We start from the raw sequence: 11,982 nt of genomic DNA on the forward strand, positions 1-11,982 counted from the left end.
AGGGATTTGGAAGAGGCTCGTTGCTATAAAGATTCCGGTTTATTTGTCGCGCCTCGTTCGCAGTTCGCCATCTTGATATGTTTCTCTTTCTTTTTATCTTCTTTCTCTTTCTCCATTTCTATCTCTTTGTCAGCGGCTTTCATTTGAACAGTTTGTCCGTTCGTTAGTTTGTTGAAGTCGGCCGTTTCAGTTTGAGTTTCTTTATCAGCGCATGATGGTTCTGGAAAAAAAATATAATAAGTAAAATATACTAAAACTAAAGGTTAAAAAAAGTACCTAATCAGAAGAGCGTAGCCACATGGAAAGCTTAGTATATAGGTAAAATTTACAATGAAGATAAAGATAAAAGAGATAATAGGAAGTTTGCGTTAATCAATCATGTAAAAAAGCTAGATCAGTATAGAAGATTATTTTTTCACTGACATTCTATAATTTAGAGTTCACGTTTTATCGAGACGAAGCCGGGGTAAGCGTCTTGTCTTCCGAAAAAGGGATCAGAATGTATTCCGTAAAGATTAATCCCGTCAAGCCCGCGGCAATCCGTGCTCTGAACACAAGGATTCTGATTGCTTAGGATGAGGGTTAAATCATTTAATTGCCATAATTTTAATTAACACCCCATAATTTTATAATTATGTTTGATGATAACATAACAGAATATTCACTTTAATAAGAGATGACCCATGGAAGTGGTGAAACATTTAATACGAAGTACCAGCTTCTATTTGACTTTATTTTTTAATTTTAAAAGTTATATTGCTATGCAGTATTTTCAGAAATATGTGTATGGTACGTGTGTGCTGCGTAAACAACAAGGGCTGTGCTCATAATTACAACACTACATGTATGTTTATGTAGACGTACAACGCTGTCTCCACAACAGTACATGACTGTGTGTATACTGTATGTGTATAATAGTGTGCAAAGAGCAGTGCATGTACGAGTAGGGCTGTATTGTGATATCATCAGCATAGTGTACATGTCTGCCGTGTATGTGTGCGCAGTTTACGTGTGAGGATTGTGTGTGTGTTTGCGGTATGATGTTTTTACGTGTGTGCGATATGTGGTGTATGATATGAGTCGTGTCTGTCTGTATACATGTATGAACATGTGCCGTATAAATGTACATGTATAGGTACATGTACGTGATGATTTTATAGGGGTCGCGGGGAAAAATTGGATTTATCAGGGAAAAGACAGAAATCTTTGGAAGATTCCTACTAATAATACTAACACCATTTGAAATGTAAAATTTGAGTTATGGAATAAAGAAGGCTTTATTATTGACGTGATAACGTCTTTAAAATCGTTTTAGTCGGGTGACATGTTCAGAAACTTGTGTCACACCAAAACCTCACGAGCGCGATCGCAGGTACCTATAACGAGAGAGAGACGGACCGATCTCCCGTCTCATCTCGAGCGTTTCATCTCATCATAAGACGTTATCACGTAAACATCTCGATCGTAAACCTACTTTACAAACAACCAATTTTTTATTATTACATGTACGACGTACGTGTGTGTGTGCGGTGTGTATGCCGTTGCGTTGCGAGTGTGTGTGTGACTAGAGTGGTGTGTACACGTGTGTGTGTGTGTGCGACTCACTGTGCGCGAGCGGGGAGCGCGGCGGCGCGCGGCTGAAGCGCACCGGCATCATGCTCTGCCGCACGTTGCGCTCCGGACGGACCAGGATTATGTACAACTGCAATTGGAACAGTGTTGCAGTAGTGACGAACAAATTTAGTAGATAAAATAAATAAGTGACGATATATCTAATTGGCATTTGAGTTTATGCACAAATACAATGCAACTCAAAGAAGCAGAACAAAATGTATAATTATGTTTATGTTGTAATAAATAAATAAATAAATCAATATGTCAGGACAATTTTCACACACGGCACGATCTGATCCCATACTAAGCTTTCGCTTGTGTTATGGAAACCAGATGGCTGATAAACATCCAACAACACAATATAATTTTAAATAAATACTTATATAGATAATCAACACCCAGACACAGAGCAAACATCTATGTTCATGTTCAAATAAATGTAGGAAATACACTCGCAAAAAGGATATATAATAAGTATAACCAATCATATGAAATCTAAATAATGATGATGTTTGGTGTAAAAAAATAACCGATACTGCCTAACAATATTGTACCTCTGACTGTAAGTGTTGCCTAACAAAAATTGAAAGTGTCTGGATATAAACTTCTATTAAAAATTACTTCAGTGGATAAAATAAAACCTAAGGTAATCTAGACCAGACACAGCTGATATTTTTGTGAAGACATTTGAAGGATAGAGCTCCTGTAGGTAAATGGATGGATAATATTAAAGATAAATGACTCGCAAGTTGGATTAAAATATTTGTCGTTGTCTGTCTATGTTGAAAATAAAATATGATCCATATTAATTCAATGTTCTTTTTTTGGATAAAAAGACTTAAAAGTACCTACAACTTTTGATTCTATAAACTCTATCAGGAAAAATCTCTTAACTACCTTATTTTCTCTTCAATTAATATTATACAAGCAAACAAATATTAAATTTAACACAAATCACTTGAAATTATCCTAGAAATCACATAAATTCTTGCAGCATTATAAATAATTCAAGAAATTCTTCAAGTAACAAGCCTATGATAATATATAAGCTCTATATCCATCGTAGGTGTTAGAACACCGTAAAAATTTTTCAAATCGGACCAGTAGTTCCTGAGACTAGCGCCTTCAAACAAACAAACTTAATTATATAAGTAATAAGTATAGATAGATCACAAGTATACGCGTGACAAATACGGTAACAAATATACGCGTGACACTCACCTTAGGCGAGAACAAGCAAACGAGTGTGACGCTAGCGCTGAGCGAGATGGTGACGGCCATGCTGGTGATGCGCAGCGGCACGTGGCTCGCTGTGCCGAAGTACAGCGGCACGAACGCGAGCCAGATCACACATGTTGTGTACATTGTGAAGCCTGGGGAAGACAAGTGATAACTGCGTTAAAAACAACCGACTTCAAACTTGCAAGTTTGCAAAATTTACAAATACCTACAGACAAAAATGGTCATAAAATAAAAACTACTGGGCCTATCCGAATAAAATTTTTATGGGACCCGGGGAATGGGATTCCTATGGGAATTCGATACCATCCCGCATCGAACAAAAAAGAATCACGTAAATCGGTTCAGAAACCTCGGAGTAAACGGTGTACATACATAAAAAAAACATACCGTCGAATTGATAACCTCCTCCTTTTTTTTGAAGTCGGTTAAAAATATACGTGGAAGCTTCTGTTTGAGCTTTTATTTTTGAAGTGAAACTTCTTTATCGGGGTTGGAAAAAATTTAGTGTAACATTTTTTCGTTACGCGTGACATTTTTCCGTTACGCGCCATCTTTTTGTTATCCCTACCACGCGTGATTCGATGTATTTCTGTAAAGTTGCATATGGTAAATTATTTTTTGAAAAATAAGGTCATCAAGAATGTTATGGGTTAGTTTGATATTATATATGAATTTGGAAACAAACAACTATGCTTTTATAAAGAAAACGTTTTATTTCATTGACGTAGACAATCAATAGAAATGTTAACTTAAAGTAACTAAGAACTACATGTACTTATTATAAAAATCGTTTATACTTAACCACAGGATAATAATAATTAAGTAGTAGGTAGTAACTAACTAGCTTATTTAAATAAAACTTATATCTAAGTAATCTTAGCAAATTAATGAGGGCGCCTGGAGGATTTTATTCATTAAACGGGATCCTTCCAATCCCTGCCTTTAGTTAGCTCCGGTAGTAATAAACAGTCGTATGGATATCGAACGCGTACAATTTTTATCGTGAGATCGAAGGCGTTTCATACAGGCTACAAACAAAACACAATTTTATTTACTTTTGAGTTTTTATAATCTTAACATTATAGTACTAAAACTACAACTTACCCCTTCTCGCACGAAAATAATAGCACAAACTTAGGATAATCACACTAATTATTACATATTATTATTTCAAACAAATTAAACCAACAACCAGTGTGCCGAGATCCACTGCTCAACGGCCACTGACCTTTCAATGACAATCCGATAAGGATTTACAGACGTTTCTAAAAATATTAATAATTATAAAAAATACAATGAGATTCGTGTGGATTTGAACTCACGACCCGCGGATCGATGCTCCACGTTAGTTCCACTGAGCCACTCGTACGATAGCTCAAGATGTGAAACTACGTTACAAATATTGTTAGTTTACCAAACATAACATTCCCCCAACCAACACAAGAAATGAGATGTCATAGTTTATGCATCTCATTTCTTTCATGCGTTATGTTCACGCCAGAGAGGCTTTAAATCCTTAGCATGCCAAATACCTATCGACTTACCATGACAATTATTAAGACGATAGATGTTATCTGATAACTTAGCTACTATTATGGCTTTTTCAAATTTAGGTGCTAACTTTGCCATAAATTTATTACTAGCATTAGAAAGCAACTTAGTTCTTTTCCAAACTACATCACCTATGTTAAAATTTGCCCGCCTACGTTTAATATTGTATAATTTTGAACTTTTATAATGCGAGGTCTTAATTTTATGCTCAACATCGCGAAAGAGTTGGCTTCTTCTCTTCAAATCCATCAAATAATCATCGGTCTTAATGACGATAGAGTCAACATCTATTATTTGCGAATCCCTCGAATTTAAGATTTTTGGAGGTACAGCAGTCTCCCTACCAAGAAATAGGTATGATGGTGTAAAACCTGTTGTTTCATGAATCGATGTCCTAATGGCATGACCAAAATTGTGTAAATGTACATCCCATTCATTATGTTTTTTTTTATTAATATATGTTGAGATCATAGTGCCAACAACTCTATTGACGCGTTCTGTTGGGTTACTTTGGGGATGGTAACTGGGCGTATACCAGATACTGGTATTGTATTTTGTCATCAAATCCTTAAGGGTATTTCTATCGTTTCGTGCAGATTGACATTATTTGCGAGAAAAAAATAGAATTTGTTTTTGTTAGTATCATTGGATAGATACATGAAAAACAAACTAGGTATGTGAATATCAATTAATTATACATCAATTTGACAATGATATGGGCTTTGAAAGATTATTAATAAGTATGGTAATGAGTAAACAAATTTGGTAATGATATAAAGGACAATGGTAATGAATAAATTTAATTGGTAATGACAATGTGAATAAAACGAACCTTTGTAATTTATCTATTTTATAAAAAATAAACACTTATTTAAATACGAAAGAACTAACATCAACATATTACTTACGTTTAACTAAAAAAATATAGCACCACTTTATCAATTAATCAGTCTTAAAAGTTACAATCACAAAATTATCTAACTACATAACTTCTATCTTAGAGAACTTAAATCTATTAGGAATTTTAAATACAGTCTTAAATTACTACCATGAAAGCAGCCCAAAGTGCTTGAAAATTTGAGCAATTATCTATTATTAGAATAATCAAAAACATACAATTATTAACAATCATATTAAGTCATCTTTATATTATTATGATATGCTCTCTTCTTCATCTGAAGATTCATCGAAAAAGTTTCTCACAAATGTTTGCTTTAGTGGTTTTTTTTTTTCTCTTTTATCTTTCGAATAATTACAGTAGATGCTTCACCAAAATAGTAATTGGAATTCTTCTTCGATTCTTTAATGCTAAATAACTCTTCTTCTGAATCCTCTTCAAAAATTTTATCTGACACCTGTATAGTTACAATCTCTACCTTTCACCTGACACCTTTTAATGAGGATCGGCTCTGTAAAGTTCATAAATCCGAGATGGTATCCATGTGAGCATATTTCTCCATTTTCACAGAAACAGCAGCTAAGAGCTCTTAATGTCATTAGATAGTTATTGGACTACAAGACTTGATGTACTGACATCTTTCCATGAAATGGCTGAACCACGGATGGAATTTGTTTTTCAGCTAGGTCACGCTCTGATACATATATAAATTTTACATTTTTTACTTTGCTCTCTACACTTGTCCAAAATTATTCTAGGCTATCTACATCTACCCAGCCGCACAATTTGATCTGCAGTCCTCTTTAAAACGGCTCCAGCACCATCCGGTGCCCCCTTACCGCGTCCTGCTTCTAAATAATTCCAAGTAATAGATTTGAGTTCCGGAAAATCCTTCAACTAACTTTTCTTCTCGTGTTTTTTTCGACTTAGTCCTAGCCATCGTCTTATCTGTAAATAAGACTAAAAATAAAGCATTATCCATTAAAAAAGGATGTTTTTAATGGTTCCATATTAATTTTGTAATATAACGATAATTGGGACAAAAATACCTACATCTAACTACTATGTTCATTTTGACATTGTAAACTTATCGTCATTACCATTATTTTATGATCATTACCATTTTCTGAATAGGAGATGGTAAATTATGGTAATGAAAGGAATGGTAATGATATCCTACCACATTTTTTTGATTTGCTCGTTTAATAAAAGTAAAATGATTGGAATTAATATTCAAAAGATGTTAAGACCTAAATATTATCATATAATCATCCACAATACAAACAAAATAATTACTCTTTATCAAAAAATATCTCTAATGGTAATGAAAAAAAAACTTACCACGACCAAAAATCTCGTATATTTTGTTGATTTATCTATGAACTGCAAGCGTCCACTCTGTTTCGTGTTTACTGATCGACGAAGTAAGGATCGCAAAAAGGGGAGTGAGGCAGGGAATATCGTTAGTGCGTTCGTACAGGTTGATTCTTTTTAATTTTTATTCAATTGATGGTAATGAGTAATTTTTTTGGTTAAACGTAATTTATCACAGCAAATGTAAATAGCAACCGTTAGCGGATTTTTATTCACATATTTTTATGGCTGGATTATTACTTTATACAAACAAATTTATAATAACACAGAAATGTACATAATATTTATTTTATTTGCTTACAACTACCAAAAATCGCTTTCTGACAAGAGAAGGTAATGATATTTGGGCAGGTATTTTAAGTATATCTTTTTTTTTACGTAACTGAAATAATTTTTTTTCAGTGGCAAATATACATATGGATCATATATAGAATTTAAAAAATATTTTGTGTCTAAGCCTTATTTAGTTTTGGTTTAATCATCACTGACACGTGTTTTGCACGAAACGGTAGAAAAACCCATTAGCGTGCATTACACGATACAACATTAACAATAAGGTAACGCGATACAACGTAAATAAGCTGGATAAATGTATAATAATAAGTATTTTCCATATTACAGTAAGCACATCAACATCAGCAGACGGCAAATCGAGAACGCGTCGACCGCACCGTAAAAACGGTACAGAGCAAACATAATAATCCAGCGCCATCTGTTGACGCGATGCTCTCACAAATATAGTCTCATTATGACATTTAACGATATACTTTGACGTTTGCTTGTCAAATGCACTTTAACCGCCTAAACGATAGCATACAATATGTGGCTGGATAGACATGCAAAGTATAATTTATTAACATGATATTATTGTGACTTAATAGTGAAGCTTTTTCTATATTTTTTGGTAACATCAAATTCGCTCATTTGCGAAGATCTATCGAAAATGTACCTACAAAATGATTTGCTAGGCTGTGTACTTAATTACACTTTTCACGCACTTAATAGTGTGAAAAGTAAGGACAACTTAATATTTTAGGAATTTTAGACTAGTTTTAGAAAGTTTAAAATTTACTATTCACTTTTGACATTCACTGTACCGACTACCGAAGGTTTAATATTGTAAGGGCAGCTACACACAGTATGAAAGGAAAGCGGGAAATTTAAAAAATGATTACTCCAAGGTTTTGAATGTTTAAAAAAATAAACAAAAATGAATGTGTTGTGTATTGCAAATAAAAAATGTATAGGAAAGTGCATTTTGTAGGCTGTGAGACTGTACCTAAAACGATTAAAGATGGATTTAATTTACCTGTAATATGAATATACACGTTCAATAATATGTATAATGCAATATTATGGTTCATACATGTATCTTATTATTATTATCTTGCATAGTGATATACATGAAAAAAGGTTTGAAAAAAGGTTTTATAGACATAAAGTCTAGTGATTTGAGTCAATTGCCACTCGGTAGGTATTTTATTGGAGTTTTACTTAGATATTAAATTAAAATATTTTAAAAAACATGCAAAAAAATTATGTAGACTGAGATGAGATGATGTAGCTAATGGCGCCAAAAGTATCTGATTGGACGTAGAAGAGACTATTCAAAAAGATGCCAAATGTTGTTTTTTTTATCGGGGTTTTTTTTTAAGTACCTAAGTACCCTACTTACTTATCCTCCTCAGGCCCAAGACCAAAATAGCAATATTTGGTTTCCTCCCAGTGTCTATCAAAAAGGACAACATATTTTTAAGGCTTGCCGCCCATGACTAGTATCAAAAATAAAAAGTAAACTTCTCTTTTATGCTCTGCAATGCTAAATCTAATAAATAAAAACTAGTTATAAGTAAGAAATACTGATAAAACAGGTACTTAACAAATAAAAATCAAGTACAAACAAAAAAACCTTTCAGCAATTATTGCTGATGAAACTCTAAATAACAAGTTTTGTTTTTAGTAAGGCACAAATATATTTGGCACGAAGTGCACTTGAAATAAGTTTTATTAAAATGACATAGTCTGCATCGGTTTATTATATTATATTAATTTATTTATATTTATTGTCTTCTTTTACTAGAACATGGGAACTTCCTCTAACCATTTCTTTGAGTTCGTAGTCTTGTTTAATGGGACAATCGCGAGGGATTCGATCTTTCTTCAGCGTGCTGGTGCATCCAATACCTCTATAAAGCTCATATGCTAACCTTTGGGACGTAATAAATTGGTCAAATTAGAGAACATGGCCTGGGACCAGATTATCCAGCTTTTTCGGCCAGGCCAAATTCAGTTCCTGCGTAATCCGGATATGTAGTTTCGCCTTGATAAACATGTAAATCGCATACTAGTCCATTGGGATTGGCAAATACAAAGGCTTTGAGTCCAGTAGGATGGGGTTTGCCCGGACATTATTGCTTCCTTGGAAAAATCCCTGTAATTAAAATTTATGACATAGTAAAGGTTCATCCCAGTGTCCATTATAATGGACAACTAACTTTGACTGTTAGTAAATCTTTGTTTTTAATAAGGACGCCTAAAATAATGTCATTAAATAAACGAATATACGAATCATAATAAATATAAACAAGGTTTAAGTTGAAAAACACAAAGATTATTCATTAAAAAACGGATTAATACTCACCATTCCTTCGGCGGGCGCTCATAATGACACTTGGCGGAGATTTGATGTGACACAATTGGTTAGATTGGCAATATGGCTTCTGTTTCCTATTCGAATATAACTGACCAATAGAAAAAAAGCAAAGACAAAAAGAAATGTCTCGAATTTTTTAATTTAAGCGCAAAATTCAAAAGTGTCCCTTATGATTGACACTGGGTGGAAAATTATGTTTCCTTATTAAAAAGTTTGGGCCGCAAGGCTTTCTGTGAATTGTCCTTTATAGATGACAATGGATCAGAGGAGGTTAAATGAAATATTTACAAGACTTGCATAGCACTAAATTTTAACCATAGATTGGAAGTGTATGGACTATTTTGAACACTAGTCAAAATAATACTTTCGTAACTACTTAATAATAATATAATAGTAAAAAAATATGTTTTTTAATAAACGCGTCAGTTCGAATAGTCTTTCCAAAAAGAAAATGTGAAAAGTGTTAACTGTGATTTAAATAATTGTGCCTCGAAACAAATACGCCTGGCTATAACTGTCATTCCCACAAAATAATATTATATTATTATTATTATATAAGTGTCGTATCTTCCTTAACAAATTATTTTAACTTAGAGTCCAGACCCAATGGTGTTTAATAATATATTTATTAATTAGAATGTGTTGCAACGTTCCAACTTTTACTTAACAAAATATGAACAAGCACCTCAAAAAAGTGCTCAAACTCGTAAAAAATATTAATAGAGAAAATATCAAATATCAATTCCAATTTAGAATAATTGCTAGTAAGTACTGCCATTTAGATGTTTTAATAAACATTTTCTTATTGAAGATATGGATATTATGTATTGAATAGGTAGGTACTGTGAATATAATACGAATATTTTGCGGTTGTAAGGTTTACACTGAATTCAGTCTATTTCAGTATGGAAAAGCAATACCTAATTATAAAGCCACACTATTTCGTACTGTATTTGCCTTGGTATGTATTAGAGTTGATTATTCGATAGGTGTAGTTGAAGTGATAAAATACTGTCTTCTTTTATGGACGATTCACACTTGATGGAATGCGATCGACTTGTCAAGAATCCAAATAAAATACAGTTATTAAAATGATGATGTGTTAAATATTCAATAGACTCGTAACATAAACTATTGTTTATTAATTTGTAAAAATATGACGATTTCCAAGTCGCGTTCGGTCAAATGAGAATCGTCTCTTCACTCACAATATAACTTTAAATATGCACAGATGTAAAACAGATTTATAAACGTGAATATAATAAAATGTATATAAATTAAGTTACGACACATTTGTGAAGCAACCTCTTAAGTTTTACGATATCAGAACAACTATTTATTGTATATTTTTATGCATAACTTTTGCACATAAGTCGTCATAGGAAAAGAAAATTCGTAATTTTTTGTTAGTCTGTTCTGACTATGACTGTTCAAATCGAATGATTAGATAAAACAAAAAATAATCTTTAAATTATAATATTATAACAATTCACATATTAACACTCTGAAATATATTATGTATCAACAATTATTATGATATAATTAGAGGCAGGGCTCTAGACGACTTATGTGCAAAGTCCCTCTTAGCTGCATTTGTGAGAGTGTTGACGTAGTAATGCTATCATGTAGCCTTATCATAATCTAATTATATTATAAACAATTACTTATATTATTATGAATGAATTATATTTATTGCCCAATTTGTGTTTTATTATATTTTGAAAAGGGAAGCAGACTGTATGCTAATGAATGGAACTTAGAGCATTAATAATGCTCTAAGGAATGGAATGAAACATGCTACTGCTATACAGGGTTAGTTTTCAATGACCAGCCAAAATTTAAAATTAAGATCTAGATATTAAACCAAAGGTACATTTGAAGTATTATTATTGTCGAATAAAAAAAAATGAAATAGGTATGTAATATTAGCATTCATTTGAAAATGTCTTAAAAATTTCCTAAATCGTAAACACGCGATAATCAATGCACTTGTGTGCGTGCGCGCATCGCCAAATTTATGTGTGTGCTAACTTCTACCTATCTAGGTTGTTGAACTGAATTGTGCTTTTGTAATGTCCTCACGTTCGCTTTTTAGTGGCGGACAGGAATGAAATCTAATTAAAAAAAGTTTTTTTTTTCATTAGACCGAAAATGTTATCGATTCTGAACCATTTCTGAAAATTTGGTCGGTCATTGAAAACTAACCCTGTATTATTATAATTGATAGGTATCAAGTATAATATATAATATTCCCAATATCTTCTATTATCTTAAAACCATATAAATTTTATAAAAACGGCGTGTGTCACTCGGGGACTGCCGCGGTAAAGCTATTGCATGCTATGCCTTCAAGCCACACCTCCGCCCGTCGGAGTGGGGAGTGTGAGGTTTTTTCGTTACGGAATTTTTCGATTCGGTCCCCGCATTCAAGGCCCGCGATAGAAGCTATGCAATAGCTTAATAATCATTGTTTCATAAACACCGCAAGTCATACCTACATAGATAATATTATTCTATATCTTGGGTTCGATTCCCGACATAGTTTCAGTACCTTAGATAAAAAAATATTCTTATAATTAATAAAGTAGTTTCAATAAACAAGGGAGAGTAATTAACGTATAAGGTCTAAGAAGGAAAATAAAAAAAGGTA

The sequence above is a fragment of the Colias croceus genome, chromosome 12 (genome assembly GCF_905220415.1).
Source record: "Colias croceus chromosome 12, ilColCroc2.1".
Taxonomy (NCBI): domain Eukaryota; kingdom Metazoa; phylum Arthropoda; class Insecta; order Lepidoptera; family Pieridae; genus Colias; species Colias croceus.